This window comes from Pimephales promelas, chromosome 21, assembly GCF_988280905.1.
Source record: "Pimephales promelas chromosome 21, fPimPro1.hap1.1, whole genome shotgun sequence".
NCBI lineage: Eukaryota > Metazoa > Chordata > Actinopteri > Cypriniformes > Leuciscidae > Pimephales > Pimephales promelas.
The window spans coordinates 5,814,762-5,835,678 of record NC_142789.1 but is presented as its reverse complement, the minus strand read 5'-3'; the positions used below and the strand labels follow the sequence as shown (position 1 = coordinate 5,835,678).

The 20,917-nt window shown below is 38.0% G+C and overlaps 1 long non-coding RNA gene across 2 annotated transcripts; it reads left to right on the top strand.

Annotated features, from left to right (window-relative positions):
- The first annotated feature begins 371 nt into the window (after nt 1–371).
- On the top strand, nt 372–17,402 carry LOC148970072 (uncharacterized). 2 transcript variants are annotated; one of them, XR_016148516.1, is made up of 9 exons: nt 372–505; nt 10,245–10,467; nt 12,666–12,690; nt 12,780–12,843; nt 13,692–15,485; nt 15,528–15,677; nt 15,984–16,259; nt 16,520–16,623; nt 16,750–17,402. It is a non-coding gene; the product is annotated as an uncharacterized LOC148970072 (long non-coding RNA). The 2 variants fall into 2 exon arrangements; XR_016148517.1 differs by lacking the exons at nt 15,528–15,677; nt 15,984–16,259; nt 16,520–16,623; nt 16,750–17,402 and adding an exon at nt 15,678–15,799 and having other exon boundaries at nt 13,692–15,527.
- The last annotated feature ends 3,515 nt before the right edge of the window (nt 17,403–20,917 follow it).

Below are 20,917 nucleotides of genomic sequence, written 5' to 3'. Positions count from 1 at the left end.
ACATTTATTTTTTTCAAGGTGAAAAGGATTCATTTGATCCACACCGAAGAAAACGTCTAAATGTCACGTTTTTAATGAAGCAGCCTAAATGAGTAAAATGTCATGGATAGATGCACTCTATCATGGATATGCACTTTTATGGACTTTCAAAACAGAAGCAACCATTTACAGCCAATATAAAGCTTGGAAGGTCCAGGATATTGTTTAATATTTAACTCTAATTGTTTTCATCTAAGAGAAGAATGTCATATTGCCCATTGTAATATATATCCCAGTAGGATTTTAAATGATATAGTTGATTCTATAAACAACTACATAAGAGATCATTTTCGTCTTTCTCCGGCGTGGTGAAGAGATGAGTCCTGTGGTAAGCGAAACCGGAAGTGTCCGACCGGCCGCACACACACTCACGGATCAGAAATCCAAAATGGCGGCCACGTGCAACTAGCGGAGATTGGTGCCACTGATGATTGACTGGTTTGCTACTTTTATATCTTTTTTGCAGGTAAGATTACTTGTGTCAATTATAAGTCAAATGGGTCCACGAACAGTGATGTTTAGTATTTGAGTATTTAGGATTTATGTTAAGTAACGTAAGTTTTGAGCACGAAATTGTTATCACCCGTGGATAGAGCGTGATCAGAAACAATGCGGCAATGAAACTTCGTATGTGAAACGATAATTGGTATTATGCAATGGAGATAGAAAGACAGTATGCACAGCACTGTTATTTAGAGGTTGTGTGATATTGATGGGTAAAATAATAGTTTAAGTGACGCGAGTTCAGTAACACACGTGGAGTTCGCGGGTGTCCGCCATTTTGCGCAAGTTGCATGCAGTGGGGACATTAGAGTTAAAGGGCAACTCCACCCATTTGCATTAATCTTTCCATTGTAGAAACCCAGTGGGTTCACGACGCGTCATCAAACTGGAAGTCGGCCATTTTGGAGGCACTCCGCATCACAATAAGCATAGGCACTGAGCTATATCTCGAACGTCGTCAAGGAAAATGTTTAATTATTGCCGTGTTTCAGGTTGTACCAATAGGAAAAACCGAGAAAAACATTTGGAATATTCGACTTCCAAAATTTATTAAAAACCAAGGAGAGGAATGCCAGAAGTTATCAGAGGAAAGGATGCGCTTGTGGTTGGCAAAGCACAACAGAACACAGATTTATTAAAGAAAAAAGACTTTTATCAGGACACTTATACACTTTACACTACTATAAATTATACAGTGTAATATAGTGCAATACACTAACTGTAAACACAATTTTGTATGTAACTTGAGTATAACTTTTATTTGTCAAAATAGCTTTACAAAAATATCACCAACTAAAAAACAAATGCCAAAAATATTTAAAGAACATTTCACAATTACAGAAAAGGTGCACAATTCAATATATCAGGATATGCAACTGAAGGAAGAATCACCGGGTTGTCATGGATCTAAGAAGAGGGAGCTAACTCGTAGGGATCTGCACCGCCAATAAATCGTAATTTCTCAAAATATCGCGCCTTTTCTTGTGGCCCAAGTCCTTCCCTATATGCCTTTGCATCTTGGACGCGTTTTGGTGAGCTTTTCAGTTGTTTAGACATGGCTATAATTCACTTAAAGTATCCAAAGCGCACAATACTCCATTGTGCTCCATTCAGTTGTTTACACCGAGTACCTCCAAAATGGCCGCGCATCCGGGTTACCGCCCAGAACGTGACGTCGGTGAAACCCCTCTATACTATTGAATGGTCGTGCAACACTTTCTCATTTTCCCCTGAGACGAGAGAAATCTGCTATTGACCTTTTTCACTTCCTCCTACAAAGGCGCAAAATTCGTCATTTTATGTCATAGTAGGAGGAAGTATAAGAGAGGGGGATTTCTGGAAAAATTACAAGCACAAGATCTCACCCTTTCAAACCCACCCATAGGGGGTTGGACCTAATGTGCTAACAGACCTATCACAGATCAGTGCCAGTGCGTCTGATTTCACTGCAGAAATGTTTTGAAAATATGGACGAAGGTACTGAATACGCAGACGGATGCATTATGTAGGATTGGCATTACACATCTTTTTTGGAAGCTAAGCTAGCAGGCTGTTGTCCTGTGGAGAAAGCTGAGTTATAGCTTTAGGTGTTACCATCCTCTTTTTCCCGGATATGTCCGGCCATCGATGTCCGGGATTCAGCTTTTGCTACAGCTTTTGTTTTAATCTAACTGAATTCATTCTGATTGCTGAATCTGAATGTAGTGTTTACATGAACGCTAAACAAGTGATCGGTTGATGTGGGTTTTAACATTGCTAAGAAAATTCCCGCTCCTCCGTGAGAGATACAAGACCAGTAACTTACGTCTCAGTTGCCGCTCATCGGTAATCACGCCACCGGCCTCGCGTCGTTCTCCACACAGCTCTCACTTGTCCCGCTCGCCACAGTAAACATGGTGAATGACGACTGTACAACGCAAAAGCCGAATCCCGGGAATATTGGGCGATCTCGAAACGCATTTTCAGGCAGACGCATCACGGAGACTCACTAGCCTAGACTTGTTGTTTACCTACTGTGCATTTACCGATAGGCGTGGCCTCCAGCGAAGCAAGTGCATTCTGGGAGTTGTTGTTTTTCATCCACATAAGGCAAAAATACATTTTCTGTCTTTTCTCAGTCTAGAAAGCTCTAAATTCAAAAATAATTCCACATTTCTTCTACATAAATTACCCATTTTAAATACACATGAATCTTTCCAGAGGTGGAATGACCCTTTAAGGGAAACTCAAACGAAGTGATTTGCTCGATAATGGTATAAAAGAGTCGTGAAATGTGACATAAGAGAGCGTTAAAGTGTAATGTGTTATTTAGAGTTAACAAGTCATGCTGAGAAAGAGAATGTATGTACTTTGGAAAGTATTTAACAGACAAAGGGAAATGTATAGGTTCAAATTAAGTTTAACAAGGGTTATTTGTTATTTTTGATATGGGGCGAGATATACTGTATGTTCACATGTTTGATTTGCAAACTGAAGTGAATGTTAATTTAGGTAAGTGAGCAACAGGGAATGTTATAATGAGCAATTATTAAATGTCATACTGAATGTGAGAATGCGCACAATATAGCAGTTAATGCAGAGACGAGCAGATAACACACCAAATTGAGATGCTCCACTGATGATTGACTGTGTACTGTTAAGTCTTGCAGGATTGCATGCAAAGCCCCAATATAAAATGTGTTGCACCAGAAACGACATCTGCTCCTTTCTAGATGTGTAACATAGTTGTAGAAAATGAACTATTGATATCGGCGAATTACGATGTTTGATAAAGATGGGTTTGATTATTCTTTATGTTCCTGCAATTTTACTGTATCATTTGAGAAATAATATTTTAACATTAGACCACTTTTATTCTTTCAGTATAAAGTCTGTAACAATCTGTTTCTAGCAGCAAAATGTCAGTGCCATTGTTTGGTCTCAAGATGCACATTAGTGATGTTTTTTAAAGGACCACACTTGCGGTCTTTGCACTTGTGTACTTGCACGATGTAGGTATTTCCTGCATTTAGCCCAAGTGTTCAAGTAGGTGTGATGACTAGATTACCCAATGGGACACACTTATAGTGACACAAAAATGCAAGTGTTTACAGAGCTTTATTTAAATGTTCAATTCTTTGCATTTTAGGCATGGGCGGTATCCAAATTTTCACACCGTCAAACCTCCTCCCTATTTTACCGCGGTATACGGTATTACCGCGTGACTAATTAAAAATTACGAGATAAGGCTCAGATGGCATCACACATGATGACACGTTCAACCAGAGAGTGTCGGTTCCAATAATGCATCTAAAAGCTGTCAATCAACTATTAGAAAACAGGAGATGCACATTGTCTCACACCAGAGAATGTGAGCAGAGTGGTGATATTTCCTCAAGAGAGGGGAGCGCATTTATGGAGATCACGCGCCACGAGCTCTGTCCACTCGGCGCTGCGAGCTCTGTCCACTCAGCGCCGCGATCCGAGTGGAGCCGAGATAAAATTATTTATTAATAACTAGTGTTTTCTATGTCAGTTGCTGCAAAGATAAAGATTGCATTGACGATGCAAACTGGCATCTTCACGGTAGTGAACGCGAATAAAGAGTAGCCTAATGCACACTTCATATGAATAAGCCTATAGCAGAGAGCAGCCCATTTCTTTTAGCTTGTAATTGTTTTGTTTAAAAGTATAGACATTTCAAGCTTACTATATATATATACACTTCTCAGATCATTAAGACATGTATCTTATATGCCGAGTTTCAGTTCATGTATGAATCGCGCTCCAGTCACGCGTCGGCGCTAGGGTTGCAACGGTATGAGATTTTCACGGTATGATAATCGTCTCAGAAAATATCACGGTTTCACAGTATACGATATTAAACTATCATTATTATAATCATCATCAGCTACAATGGCCCTAAATGAATAAAAACAGATATTGTTTTTTGGTTGAACATGGTTTATTGTAACAAAGTTTTTTTCAATAGAGTCTTTATGAAATGTATATTTATTTCCTCAGAAATTCTGGGTTGTCTGAAATAACTTCTGTGATTGAATCCAAAATGTATTTTTGAGAATGCAATCAGATAAAATATAACAACTTTAGTTTGTCTACACAAGAGAAGTTTAATAAATTAAAACATGGACAAAAAACTATACACAATATAATATATTTTAGTCATAGGCTAAACCAAACTTTTTTTCCAGGTTGTACTGAACACCTATGAGTTTCAGTCAGTGTATTTGATGATTATTCTTTAAAAAAAATAATTATAAAGTGCACATTAAGTGTTCTCTGTCTAGATATGTTCATGTGTTCACGTCTTCGTAGTGGCTGAGACAGCTTTAAAAACCACGAGCGTCATGCGTACTTGAGTGTGTACTAGATCTACTAGACGAAACGGCGCTGCTCATTCATACAGAGACGCGCTGAATATAGAAGGGGCTTGCACACCAGTCTTTTTGCGTTGTATATTCACAGACACGCACATCGCGATTTGATTTAGGCTACTGCACAGCTATATTTTGCTTTATTCATCCATCTATCTTTTTAAATCGCACATTTTACGTGTCATCTGTTTTGTAACGCAAAAAGACGCATGTGTGCGTCTTTTTGACAGACCGGGATTCCCTCAGCATGACAGAAATAATATGGCCTTAAGTTATAAAAGTTATGAATAACCTTTATCTTCACGGAGGGATGGTGTTCCTGAATATGGGAGAACATGTTCGACGTGTTTACTCCTTTTGCAGCCACTCTTCGTCCACATATCTTGCAAACTGGATATCCATCTTCAAGGACAACACCACGATCGTTTTTTCGGATATAAGTTACAAAATATTCCCATACTGCAGATTTTATTTATTTTTTCGGCGGGAGATAGAGATTCGCAGCCTCTGTCTCGGACATTTTCAGCGCTGTACGGATATGGAGTAAGCAGTCAAACTGAAAGAAGTTGCATGCGGCAGTGCAGGTGAATTCTTTTTTCTTTTTTTTTTTCTTTTTTTTACCGCGGATAAGCAAATGTGCACGATATGATAATCATACATGTCAATATCGCGATAAACCGCCATACCGGTATACCGTTACAACCCTAGTCGGCGCGTGTCCTGATTACTATCTTTGCTTTTTATTTATTAATCCAGGCAATTCCTTGATGAAAAACGAATAAATTAATTAAGATGCAATTTATTCAAAACGAAATTCGTTTTAAAAAAAGGCTTTGTACAAAACAAAACGTAATAAGTGGTCATAATCATGTCTGACTGACCCAACATGTGTTCTATGTCAGTTGCTGCAAAGATAAAGATTGCATTGATGACGCAAAGCATCTTCGCGGTAGTGAACGCGAATAAAGAGTAATGCTCACTTCATATGAATTAGCCTAAACATAAGCAGAGAGCAGCCCATTTCTTTTAGATTGTTTGTTTTGTTTAAAAGTAGACATTTCAAGCTTACTATAGGCTAGGGATGCACCGATACCGATACCAGTATCGGGTATCGGGCCCGATACCAAGCTCATGTACTTGTACTCGTACTCGTAAAAATACCCCGATACCAAAGACCGATACCTCACGCGACGTAACTGACAGAACTTTCCAGTGCACACAGAGACACCAGATGCAATGTCAGCCTCAGCAGTGTGGAAATATTTTCAAAATCAATGATGACGACCCACGCATGGCAATCTGCACGATTATTTCTGCATTAATATCCAGAGTAGGCTGCACGTAGGCTGCACGTTTTCAAGTTTTTCATTAACCGTTAATACTCGGTTAACCATAGTGTGAGCGCTGCAACGTCGAGATACAGAGTTAATTTTTAAAACCTTTAATAACTGGTTGGACCCCATTTGAAACGAATTAATTTATAGAAATAAAACGCAGTGATAAGTACGCAGTTAAAGTAGGCACATTTCCATCACCATTCAAACTGAAATTGCCAATTGAAAATAGCCAACAGAAACAAGTCCATTTCGCAAAAACTCAGTGTCCGCAAATAAATATTTATGATCATCATCATTATTGTAACATTTTATTAGGCTGCATATGTAGACGCCTTTATCCAAAAAAGGAACAAAGCACAAATAAACACAATATTTTGACGCATATCCAGTGTTTGTGCTTAGTGTGGAGCGTGCACTGATGGCTGCGAGACGCCCATGTGAACACTTGCAGTTTCATTGCAGTTCTTTCAGTGGAAACAACTTAAAATACTCTTTGATTTCTGGTCATACAGAAAATAATAATACATTATTGACAAATACATTTATTTGCGTAAACTCACAATAACAAGAAAACGTTGTGCTTTAACAGCAGGCGCGCTTCATGAATCATGATCTCCGTGAACTGAAGCGCGAGAACTGAAACAGCCGCATTCGAATTTGTTCGTTTTAAATTGGACATTTAAAGCTTTAGCTTTAGCTTTAAATGTCCAATTTAAAACGAACAAATTCGAATCGAAAGCCAATATCTTCTGATGTAATTATGTAGCCTATAATTATGTATTTCTCTCTAAAGGTGGATCCGGGGATGGAGATTTGTTTTTAGCAGAAACTGATTTAGAAAACAATAGTTTATTAACAAACAATTAATGTCTCGTTATTTTATATTATTTTATTATCAGACACATTTATTATATCTTATAAATCATAAATCTCCTTTCTGTAGGCTAGTTACGGCTCTACTCATTCATTACTGCGGGAAAATATCATTTCCAGGTTCTAATTTGGCCTCAGAAAACCAGTAAAATCTTTTTTTTTTCATATTCATTTGCCAAATATTTTAAATGTTTAAATGGGCAAAAAAAATCAAACAAATATCTGAAAATTCGTCGATATGTATAGCCTATCCTATATATTTTTGCGCAGCATTTGACGTAGTCCTACAGTTCAAATGAACATTTTGGTGTTCAACTTTGCGTTTTACAAAATAACCATTCATTTTTCGTTTTGCAATTAGGCCTATGGATTAAATAAGGGGAGACGAATGAACACAAAACAAGTACACTGACCGTTTGGACATAATACGAGGCAGAGTTCTTTTTTTTTTTTAAATCATAAAAGATTAAGGAATAGCCTACTAGACAAAACCTCAAAGAAATGCCAAAATCAAGACCTCGGAGCAGAAATGAGGGAGAAACACAAAGAAACTCTGTGTCTTTGCCTGCCATTAATGCTTGGATGACACACGACGTCTCCTCACATAAATAATAATAGGCTAATGTTTAGTGCGGTGGTTGTGATATAGACCGTTGCCATTATTTTTGGAATGACTTATTGCGAAAGAAAAAAAATGCTTTAGTCGCATAACATCTTTAATAGAAACGCTGTCATTTCACAATATTTTTTTATCGACATTCAGAAGAAAAAAAACGCAAACGTTTTGTGCAAATGTATTGACGCCACAATTTTAAACGGTTAATCGGCTAACCGGTTTTAACCATTAACACCCCTAATCGAGAGGAGGTACAAAAGCCAGTATAATACAAGTAACTTGATAAAACATCTGAAATTTAAATACAAAAGTGAGCACGGTGAATTTGCCACTAGCAGTAGCACTAGCACTCTGCAACAAACTTTGCAGCAAACCTTTTCAAGGCAAGAGAAAATGTCAAAAGATAACCCAAGAGCAATAAAAATAACAGAAATGCTTACCCAATTCATTGTTCTTGACAATAAACCACTCTAAATTTATTGGTTAAAGTTTGTTGTTAAAAAAATAAAGATGCTTATATGTTCATTAGTCTCATTGTGTTGTTCTTAGAAAATCAGGCATCGGTATCGGTATCGGCGAGTACCAGGAAAAAAATATCGGTACTCGTACTCGATCCTTAAAAAGTGGTATCGGTGCATCCCTACTATAGGCTATATATACACGTCTCAGATCTTGTTTCTTATATGCGAGGTTCAGTTCATGTAGTATGAGTCGCGCTCCAGTCACGCGCCGGCGCGTGTCCTGATCACTATATTTGCTTTTTATTAATTAACCCTGGCAATTCGTTGATGAAAAAAAAATTAAAATGAAGATGCAATTTATTCAAAACGAAATTCGTTTTAAAGAAAGGATTTCTACAAAACAAAACGTAATAAGTGGTCATAATCATGTCTGACTGACCCATTCCAAATGTTTTCCGATATTGCGCATTTTATGATCTTATCTTATTCATCTCATGAAGTTCCCTTTTCATAAAATCAACATACATAGAAAAACATCATATTATTAAAGAAATATGAAAGTAATACGTTTTTTTTTTTTTTCAAACCTAGCTTATATTTAAGCGTCACACGGTCTGGCCCGCTGTAGACTACATGCATGTGTGCGTACATGTGGTGGTGGGGCACAATTTTCAAATAATAATCGAATAATACCAGGTAATCTTTAAATATTATTTTTGCTTGAAATGCCCATCCCTGCCAAATTGCATAAGTCGTGTTCTTCTTCGAGACCAAGTCACTCAGTGCGCAACTTGCAATCTTTGCCCTCTCTCCCCCACTCTCTCGTCACCACACTGTCACGTCATGAGAACCAGATATAAGCATTTTAGCCATTAAATGAATTGTATTTAAAACATTGCATTTATATAGGAGACAAGGAATCCTTGTCTCCTATATAAATGCAATAAGTGCATTGTTTTTTTTTCTGACGGTATGACGATATTGAAACTGATACCGTTGCTATTTTTAGATCCCGCGGTATACGATATTACCGTAATACCGCCCAAGCCTATTGCATTTTAAAATCAACAATGTCTGGTTAGTAGTCCCAATGTAACAAAAGGCATAATTAAAAAATATGGTGCTTTTAATTAAGTGATGCAAATGTGCAAAATACACATACCATACTCATCTTTGCAACATTATAATGACACTTTAACAATGTGTTTTTCTACCAAATTACATGTAAAATGTAGTTCATTTAACTTACAGTGGAATGTTTTCCTCATCATCTTGTGATTTCAGTGCATGTGAGTTCCCGCACCTAATGCATGATGGGATACGCTCCAATGCGGTATTCAAGATAGTGTACATTTAGTGCGTGTTCAGGGCGTTGCGCGGATAGTAACAATCGGTTTTGAGTGTAGTTCACCCAAAATGAAAATTACTGTATGCAAAAAAATTCAAGTTTATAGAGTTTTAGTGTCGGTGGTACTACATTAAACTACTGTATTATGTTGAGTCTAATAAAGCAATGAGGGGATATTTGTCAGTCCTGATAATGCCAAATGTCCTATGTTACCAATAAAATATAAATCTAAATATAATTCTGTATTTTCAGCTTCAGAATCATGAATTCTTTTTATTCCGGTGTCTGTGGTCCTGTGCATTGGTTTCCCAGCACCAAGTCCAAACCTTTTCATTTCCACTCCCAATGTAATACCAAATTTAGCATTTTAATCAACAGTAATTTCTTTGTTTACCTTTTACCATATGTCTTGCAGTATCGCAATATCATTCGATATTCGGAGTTCACTATTATGATATATATCGAATCCTAACATGAGGGTATCGTTACACCCCTAGCCCAAAAGCTACTTAAATGCCCTAATTGAACAAAGGCCTATTCCTGGCTTAATCCAATCCCTGTCTGTGAAATCAGACCTTTGAGATTAATTAACTTAAAAGTTACTTTAGATAGAAAAGGTGGGCATAAACATTTAAAATGTGTAAATTAATATAAAAACAAACTCAGTATGTGTTTTCTTATTGATTTTGTCAGATCTCCTCCTTCAGTGATGCTCCTCCTCCTCCAGTGAAGCTCCTCCTTCAGTGAAGCTCCTCCCACTGCAGTTCACCAATAAACGGAATATTCCCCTCAGCTACAAGTGAAGACGAGCATCAAACCATCAGGAAGAGCTAACACAAACACAGAGTTTATTGAAGGACACTAAAAACATGAGATCCAGAACACTGCAGAATGAAACATACTGAAGAACAAAGAGGTTGGTGTTAATTCTTGATTCTGTATTAAAGGCACAGTATGTAAGTTTCGCCACTAGAAGTCGCTTATTCTAAACAAAGGCATAGCTTGATGATGCCGTGAATGAGCGTGGAATAATTGGAGGTCTCCAACCGACCACCGCTTCGTCAGGGCGACTGGCCCCCCACCCACTGACCGGTCCCCACGAACCCACTATTTGTCCAATAACCCACTATATTTACCAAACGTCCCGTTACCACTCCCGGGCCATGCCCCCGTCCCACAAACCCACTATTTGTCCAATAACCCACTGTATTTTTAAAAAATTTTCCGCAGTTCATTCAATATGCTGCAATTGGACGCGATCCCACCGGCAAGCTATTGAATGGGGATTTGGGGGAGTATTTTTGATAGACATTTTAATTAAAGTTTCTGTCGTGATAACTATTTTCCCGCACTCAGGAGACCACCCCGGGGTCCGTACCACCAAGCGCCATCCCAGAATCCACTGTCCGCGAACCCACTATTTGTCCAATAACCCACTATTCTTAAATGTACTAACCCCGGCCTTCATGCAATAAGCTGCAATTGGACAGAATCCCGCCTGCAATCTATTGAATGGGGATTTCGGTAGTGTTTTTTTTTTTTTGGACATTTTAATTAAAGTTCCTGTCATGATAAAAACTATTTTACTGCACTCAGCTAGGGCCCCTGAGTCCGTAGCACCAAGCGCCGTCCCATAATTCCACCGTCCACGAACCCAATGGCATAACTGCTACGTGGGATCTCAATATCCCAGCTCTGGAAGGGTCTAGAGCCTCCATTTTTGCACTCAGGTCTAAGTCCCATGGCCCTCTATCAGAATCCAGAGTTTCAAGAAGATTGGAGAAACTTATTTTTTCGCACCGAAAAAAAAAAAAACGACAGGGGTACCACTGTCGTTTTTTTTTTTTTTGAGTCGAAATTTTGAGTTTCTCTGATCTTCTTGAAACTCTGGATTCTGATAGAGGGCCATGGGACTTAGACCTGAGTGCAAAAATGGAGGCTCTAGACCCTTCCAGAGCTGAAATATTGAGATATTTATAATGGCATAAATGCTACGTGGGATCTCAATATCTCAGCTCTGGAAGGGTCTAGAGCCTTCATTTTTGCACTCAGATCTAAGTCCCATGGCCCTCTATCAGAATCCAGAGTTTCAAGAAGATTGGAGAAACTTATTTTTTCGCACCGAAAAAAAAAAACGACAGGGGTACCACTGTCGTTTTTTTTGGGGTCGAAATTTTGAGTTACTCTGATATAGGCAAGGTCTGCTCTCTCCCACGCATGTTTACCGCTTTACCATTAACCGTTTTATACCTCGACGGTTTATTTGCCAGGAGTTATTGTTCGGCTTAAGCAAAATGTGGGTTTCTATTATACTCCAGCGGCAAAGCACAGCTAAAGCCTTTAATATCCATTCATGAAGATATTCATTTCATATTCAGCGAAATTCATGAGGTAGAAAATGTTATTATAGAGCCCATGAAAGCCAAAATGAGCCAATTGAGAAAGAAAGTTTGCATGTGCTTTCTGTGAGCACCGTCTCTCCAACCAAATGCCAAAAGTATTTTTTTCCAAAAGGAAGTCCACTGTTTTCATGACCATTGTCTTTTCACACAAAATGACTTGATTATCAGAAAACCTGATTAGCAAAGCCCAACTCATGCCATAGGTTGCAGTGTAGGGCTGCATTTTCATACCTGTAGGTCATTTTCTTTGTTCTGAAGCACGGATTTAATTTTTTACTCGTTCGGTTTGCTTTCACAAGGCAACATTTCAAAGCGTACCAAAATGTGTTTATGCAAGCCACGTGTATAAAACGATCCTCTTATTGGTCAGAGTTCAACCAAAGAGTTTAGAAGAACAAGAAGCAAAACTCTAGGTGGCGCTTCAGGAGCGCGGCCGCCATTTTGGGGTGAAAATTCCAACTGGAGTTACTGGACAACAGCATAGATAACAGTTTTTTGAGGTAGTTTTTTCTTCTAATGTTTCCCAAGCGGCAAAATTCTAATCTGAAAAATGAAGCCTACCCGGAAGTGGGAAAAACTGCAATACATCGAAAATCCGCTAGAGGCCGGTCCCAAAAGGGGGTGAATATCCATAGACCTCACATTAAAATGTCCGTTTTCACAGCATCAATTCATATGTTTACAGTTTGACTTTTATTGTATTTTTCGATAGGTTCTGAGTGCCTGACAACTGTGAGGTGAGTGAATTTTTTTCTGACTCGTTAGTTTAGATCGTATTTAGATATAAAATGTATGAAAAATAAGGGCGGTTAACTTTGATTGACAGCTGATAACGGGCTGCGCCGAGTGGAATTGGACGTCTTGGCCATGATCTGACACGACGCATCTCTGTATCCTTTCTGAAACATTTGTATTTCTGAACATTTGTATTTTGTATTTCTCAAGATTTTCTAATATGGCGCCGCCCATACCACCCATAAACAGCCTCAAACCTGTTCTTCAGAAAGTCTATGAGTGACGTCACAGATGCTTTGTCCATTTTTTTTACAGTCTATGGTATTTCCATTGTATGCAACTTTACACATTTACTACTTATATTAGTTACCAACTCCATTAGGCCTGAAATATATTTTGTACGTTTTAATCCCCTGGATCATGCTACAAACATGATGATCATTGATGCGCTGTGTTCGTTATCCTATAACTTTAATTGCCACTTTGAACAGTGGCTGTGTTTTTTTTGTTTACATAGTTTTGTTTTAGCGGTCATTAATATAAGATAATACTGCAAAATACTTGTGTTGCAATGGAGCGTTCACTTTTTGTCAATATACGTTCTTTGGTTCAACCGTTTTCATTCCTCAAGATGGACAGAGATAATCGCTCCGCTGGCTTTGTTTATTCGAATGTAGCCTTAATTCCTGCTCTGACTGATAAATTAAATATTAAAAAATATATTACATTTATGAAGCAAGTTAGGCTTCGTCAAGACAGCATTCTTGCAGCACGGAATACTGCACACGTTTCTCTTATGAACTGTCTGAGATTCATTCTTTGGTAACACTTTACTTGAAGGGGTATGCATAAGACTAACATGATGTACGTTATGAATATGAAGGAAGGTTTATGCATGTTTGTGACAACTGTCATTAAGTGTCTTTTGCTCAGTTATGAAAGTTTTAATGCAAATATGACATTGTTTGAGATGTCTTTGTTATGACACCTTGACATTACCAAGCAGGGATGGAAATCAACTCTTTTGTCCACCGGCGGCCACTGTGGATTTCAAAATCGACCAGCCACTCGACGTTTTTACTAGCCACTTTCTTGTTTTTAACCGACAATGTGTAACTGGTAACACTTTACAATAAGGTTCATTAGTTAATGTATTTACTAACATGCACTAACCATGAGCAATACATTTGTTACTGCATTTGTTCATCTTTGTTAATGTTAGTTCATGAAAACACAGCTGTTCATTGTTTGTTCATGTTAGTTCACGGTGCATTAACTAATGTTAACAAGATTTTAATCAAGTATTAGTAAATGTTGAAAATAACATTAACAAAGATTAACAAATGCTGTATATGTGCTATTCATTATTAGTTAATATTAACTAATGTAGTTAACTAATGTTAACTAACGAACCTTATTGTAAAGTGTTACCGTGTAACTGCATGTGAAAGTTAATGTGTATCTACATGTGAGTTAATGTGTAACTGCATGTGAGAGTTAATGTGTAACTGCATGTGAAAGTTAATGAGTAACTGTATGTGAGAGTTAATGTGTAACTGCATGTGAAAGTTAATGAGTAACTGCATGTGAAAGTTAATGTGTAACTGCATGCGAAAGTTATTTAGTAACTGCTGTGAAAGTCGATGTGTAACTGCAGTGAAAGTCTATGTGTAACTACAGGTGAAAGTCGATGAGTAAAGTGCATGTTACTGTTAATGAGTATCTGCAGATGAAGTTTATGAGTAGCTGCAAGTGGAAGTTAATGTGTAACTGCTGGTGAAAGTTATTGAGTAAATGCTTGCGAAAGTCAAATGTGTAACTGCGTGTGATAATTAATGTGTAACTGCATATGAAAGTACGAGTAACTTGAGGTGAAAGTATGAGTAACTTGCAAGCGAAGTTAACGTGTAACTGCAGTGAAATGGTGAGTAGCTGTACGTGAAGTTAATGAGTAACTTGCAAGCGAAGTTAATGAGTAGCTGCATGCGAAAGGCAACGAGTAACTGCAGTGAAAGTTAATGTGTAACTGCATGCGAAAGCTAATGTGTAACTGCAGTGAAAATCGATATGTAACTGCATCGGAAAATGTCCAGTAGCTGCATGCGAAAGGTAACGAGTAGCTGCATGTGAAAGATATGAGTACTTGCATGTGAAAGACGAGTAGCAAGCATGTGAAAGATAATGAGTAACTGCAAGCGAAGTTAACCGGTAACTGCATGTGAAAGTCTATGTGTAACTGCATGAGAAAGTTGATGTGGAACTGCATCTGAAAGTTGATGAGTAATTTGTAAGCGAAGTTTATGAGTAGCTGCATGTGAAATGATAAGTAACTGCACGTGAAGTTAATGAGTAACTTGCAAGCGAAGTTAATGAGTAACGGCATGCGAAAGGCGACGAGTAACTGCTTGTGAAAGTTAATGTGTAACTGCATGTGAAAGCTAATGTGTAACTGCTGGTGAAAATCGATATGTAACTGCGTGAGAAAGTTGTTGAGTAATTGCAAGCGAAAGTTAACGAGTAGCTTCATGTGAAAGTTAATGAGTACCTGCCTGTGAAAAATGATGAGTACCTGCATGTGAAATGACGAGTAACAGCATGCGAACGATAATGAGTAACTGTATGTGAAAGTTAATGTGTAACTGCATGTGAAAGTTAATGAGTAACTTTATGTGAAAGTTAATGTGTAACTGCATGTGAAAGTTAATACTGGTAGGTTGGTTTATGTGTAACTATGTGAAAGTTAATACTGATAGGTTGGTTTATGTGTAACTATGTGAAAGTTAATACTGATAGGTAGGTCAATGTGTAACTGAATGTGAAAGTTAATACTGGTAGGTAGGTAGGTTAATGTGTAACTGTAAGTGAAAGTTAATACTGGTAGGTAGGTTAATGTGTAACTGCATGTGAAAGTTAATACTTGCAGGTAGGTAGGTTAATGTGTAACTGTATGTGAAAGTTAATACTGGTAGGTAGGTAGGTAGGTAGGTAGGTTAATGTGTAACTGCATGTGAAAGTTAATACTTGCAGGTAGGTAGGTTGGTTAATGTGTAACTGTATGTGAAAGTTAATACTGGTAGGTACGTAGGTTAATGTGTAACTGCATGTGAAAGTTAATACTGGTAGGTAGGTAGGTTAATGTGTAACTGCATGTGAAAGTTAATACTGGTAGGTTGGTTAATGTGTAACTGCATGTGAAAGTTAATACTGGTAGGTAGGTTAATGTGTAACTGTATGTGAAAGTTAATACTGGTAGGTTGGTTAATGTGTAACTGCATGTGAAAGTTAATACTGGTAGGTAGGTAGGTTAATGTGTAACTGCATGTGAAAGTTAATACTGGTAGGTAGGTTAATGTGTAACTGTATGTGAAAGTTAATACTTGTAGGTAGGTAGGTTAATGTGTAACTGCATGTGAAAGTTAATACTGATAGGTAGGTTAATGTGTAACTGCATGTGAAAGTTAATACTGGTAGGTAGGTAGGTTAATGTGTAACTGCATGTGAAAGTTAATACTGGTAGGTAGGTAGGTTAATGTGTAACTGGATGTGAAAGTTAATACTGGTAGGTAGGTAGGTTAATGTGTAACTGCATGTGAAAGTTAATACTGGTAGGTAGGTAGGTTAATGTGTAACTGCATGTGAAAGTTAATACTGGTAGGTAGGTTAATGTGTAACTGTATGTGAAAGTTAATACTTGTAGGTAGGTAGGTTAATGTGTAACTGCATGTGAAAGTTAATACTGATAGGTAGGTTAATGTGTAACTGCATGTGAAAGTTAATACTGGTAGGTAGGTAGGTTAATGTGTAACTGCATGTGAAAGTTAATACTGGTAGGTAGGTAGGTTAATGTGTAACTGGATGTGAAAGTTAATACTTGTAGGGAGGTAGGTTAATGTGTAACTGTATGTGAAAGTTAATACTGGTAGGTAGGTAGGTAGGTTAATGTGTAACTGTATGTGAAAGTTAATACTGGTAGGTAGGTAAATGTGTAACTGTATGTGAAAGTTAATACTGGTAGGTAGGTAAATGTGTAACTGTATGTGAAAGTTAATACTGGTAGGTAGGTAGGTAGGTTAATGTGTAACTGTATGTGAAGGTTAATACTGGTAGGTAGGTAGGTAGGTAGGTTAATGTGTAACTGCATGTGAAAGTTAATACTGGTAGGTAGGTTAATGTGTAACTGCATGTGAAAGTTAATACTGGTAGGTTGGTTAATGTGTAACTGTATGTGAAAGTTAATACTGGTAGGTAGGTAAATGTGTAACTGTATGTGAAAGTTAATACTGGTAGGTAGGTAGGTAGGTTAATGTGTAACTGTATGTGAAAGTTAATACTGGTAGGTAGGTAGGTAGGTAGGTTAATGTGTAACTGCATGTGAAAGTTAATACTGGTAGGTAGGTTAATGTGTAACTGCATGTGAAAGTTAATACTGGTAGGTTGGTTAATGTGTAACTGCATGTGAAAGTTAATACTGGTAGGTAGGTTAATGTGTAACTGTATGTGAAAGTTAATACTTGTAGGTAGGTAGGTTGGTTAATGTGTAACTGCATGTGAAAGTTAATACTGGTAGGTTGGTTAATGTGTAACTGTATGTGAAAGTTAATACTGGTAGGTTGGTTTATGTGTAACTATGTGAAAGTTAATACTGGTTGCTAGGTATGTTTGTTAATGTGTAATGTGGGATCACATTATAAAATAAATGTTTTTCTCCAAAACACGTTGGCCACAATTACTCATACCCTTTTATTAAATACCTTTTTGTAATCTCTTTTTGCCAAGATAACTGCTCTGAGTTTTCTGTTATAATGCCTGATGTGTTTGCACAACACCTGACCTGAGATCAGAGACCATTCCTCCATACAGACTCTCCAGATCCTTCAGATTCCCAGATCCATGTTTGTGCTTCTCTTCAGTTCGGACCACTCATTTTCTATAGGGTTCTGGGACGGTCATGGGCCATGGCAGAAGCTTCATTTTGTGCTCCCTAACAAATTTTTGTGTTGATTTTGATGTTTGTCTTGGATCATTGTCCAGATGGCAGATCCAACCATGGCCCATAATAAGATTTCTAGCAGAAGGTGTCAGGTTTTGATTTTTTATCTGTTGATGTTTAATAGAATCCACAATGCCATGTATCTGAATAAGAAGTCCAGGACCTCCTGCAGAAAAATAGGTCCCCAACATTAAAGATCCAATGGTTTATTAAATTGTACACATGGGGTACTTTTTATCCTCATGTCCACCAAACTATCTAGTGTGCTTACTGCCAAAAAGCTCTTTTTTTAGTCTCATCTGACCACAGAACCCTGTGCCATTTGAAAATCCAGTCGTGTCTGACACCTGAATATGCTGGAGTTTGTTTTTGGAGGAGTGAGGAGGATCTTTCTTGAAACCCTCTCAAACAACATGTGGGGTTGTTTGATAATTTTTTTTATTTAATACTGGTAGGTAGGTAGGTAGGTTAATGTGTAACTGCATGTGAAAGTTAATACTGGTGGGTAGGTAAGGCAAGTTTATTTATATAGCATATTTCATACACAATGGCAATTCAAAGTGCTTTACATAGAAAACATTACATAATCAAAAGTAATCAGAATAATTAGAACAGTTTAGAATAAAACATGAAAAATAAAAATTATTATAAAAATAAAATACAGTAAATAATTAAAACAATTTAGAATCAAAAATAAAACGTAGTACGCAGTAACAGTCGGACGAACAGTGGCAAAATGCACAGCTAAACAGATGTGTTTTGAGCCTGGATTTAAATGTGACTACTGTAAGAGCTCACCTGATCTCTTCTGGAAGCTGGTTCCAGTGGCGGCTGTTGGCATAATAGCTAAAAGCAGACTCTCCATGCTTAGAGTGAACCCTTGGTGTTTCTAGCTGATGTGAGTGATCTAGGTAGGTAGGTTTGAATAAGCATCAAAAAATGATTTGTGCACTATCAACATTTCCATTAGTTTTTTTAAAGTGCCTACTAGGCTGTTTTTATTTTGCAGCTCTCCTACAACAGGTTTACATTAACACAATGTCAAAAGCACTATTTTACTCATGCTGCACATCACTTCATTTCTCAAAGCAGACTGATCTCATGAAGTAGCGTGTGTATGACACGCCAATTCGTATTTCCATTTTTTGGCGTGCTATCAGTAAGGTTTAATGCCCGACGAGGTGTCTATTGTGTAAGGGTTAATGCCCGACGAGGTGTCCATTGTCAGGTTTTAATGGACGACGGCGAGGCGTAAACCGGCCGACGCGCAGCGGAGGATTTTTTACAAATAATAACTTGACTGACTGTTTATCTAGCAACCGGAGATATTTATAGTCCGCTTAGCTCGTATGCCTTCAGGTTCACAAATGCATTTTTTTTTTCATGAAACACAAAGGTAGGCATAGTTTTTTTTTATTACACATAAAACAATTAATCAAACAACAATAAAAAAACAATTAGCTCTGAGCTCCAGCGATTTGCGCTTAACGTTATAGAGGGCAAAAATTAATCAGATCAAAGAGAGGGTCATTTGCCTCAGGCTCCTTAGGCTTGAAACGCTGTAACGTTCAGCCTTCTCCTGCCTTGGTTGTCTGGACAGCTGCGTAAAACTCCCGCAGGGTCTCATTCAGGGGTGCGTTTCCCGAAAGCATCGTGTTATCCAACTATGGTCGCAAGTTACGTCGTTACCAATAGAGTTCAATGGAGCAGCGCAGCAGCGGTGTAATTTCCTCCGTTTTATTTACATTTTTTCTTTCTTCAGCAGCATACCAGTCGTCAAAGTTGCCATATTCTCCATAAATGTTAAAAGAAATAGCACGAAGTCGCTCATTGTTGTATTAGGCTATAATATCTAACGTTAGATGATTAGATAGAACGTTAGCATGTGACTGCCTGTTGCTATGGTTACTCACAGCCGTTGTAGGCAGCGCATTTATTTATTAATTTCGAATGGTAAACAGGCAGTTTCACCAGAACTACTTTACTAGGTGTCCTCTATCACTTTTTAACGGACACCCTGCAGCCAATCAGAATCGAGTATTCACCCAGACCATGGTATAAAGATGCATAATCGCCTTTCAGCGTGTTTATAAACGCCGTTGACATAACGTTATATTAAATATATGACTTACCTCAACCCCGTCCCTAAACCTAACTGTCACTGGGGTTAATGGCATTTATGACTGTTCCCTTACCATCCTCCTAGGTAAAAACAAGATACGACTTACCTCAACCCCATCCCTAAACTTAACCGTCACTGGGGTTAATGGCATTTATGACTGGAGATTTGACTGCGTGTACAGACACGCGGAATGACGCGGACGTTAATGGCGTAGGCATACACGCAGATAGCTCAAAATGCGTAGAGATGACACGCCACCTGACTCGAAAGTGGCGTGTATGTTTACGCAAAAGTCATGATGTCATGTTGCTCAAAGAATCTGAAAACATTTGGACCCTCCCAAAAGGGATGAAAATTATAGTTTGGGGGGTTAGTAAAAATAATAATTAGTAATTGAGTTGGCTACACAGATTTGTGTTCACTTCAGTCGTGATAATTCAGTGCGTTTATCTGAGTCTCACTGATCTGTCACTGCTCATCAATGTCAGAATATTTGCGATGACCAATCAAAGTAGGCTGCTTTATGTTTTCAAAAGCATGCAAATTGTTGAATTGCCAGCATGTTTCGTGATGCTTTCTCCGGTGTGTGTAAAGTCTCAGTGTGGCCGTGTACCATGAGTGATCGCTCTTGTATTCGACCTCGAGCGCTCTTGGAAAAATTGGTTGCAATCTGAAATGTCAACAATAGAGGCTGCTAAAAAATATAAAGCATCTTTAAATGTATTTTTTTAAAGTGCCTTTTCTTTTATGCAACTTAATAAAGCTGCTACAATACGAGTAACTAAAGTCTAAACGTAAGGAAAACTCAAGAAGAAAACATATTTGCTGTGATTCCTCTGCTGTGGAGCTGATCGGTCCTGAATAAATAAATCCTGCCCATTGTCAGACTGCATTTGTGAACTTACAAACCCACATGGCTGGTTTAGAGGGCAAAACGGCAACCTTTCTGAGAAACACAGCCGCTTATCGGCCTGTCATCAGACTATTGTGTGATCCATGCGAATAAATCAAAGTCTTGCTCTGGGGCCCAATAGTGAAACTTAACGAATCAGGTTTGTACGGTGGTTTTCATTTCACAGCTCTGTCTCCTTTATTTAACACACCTGATTCAGATCAT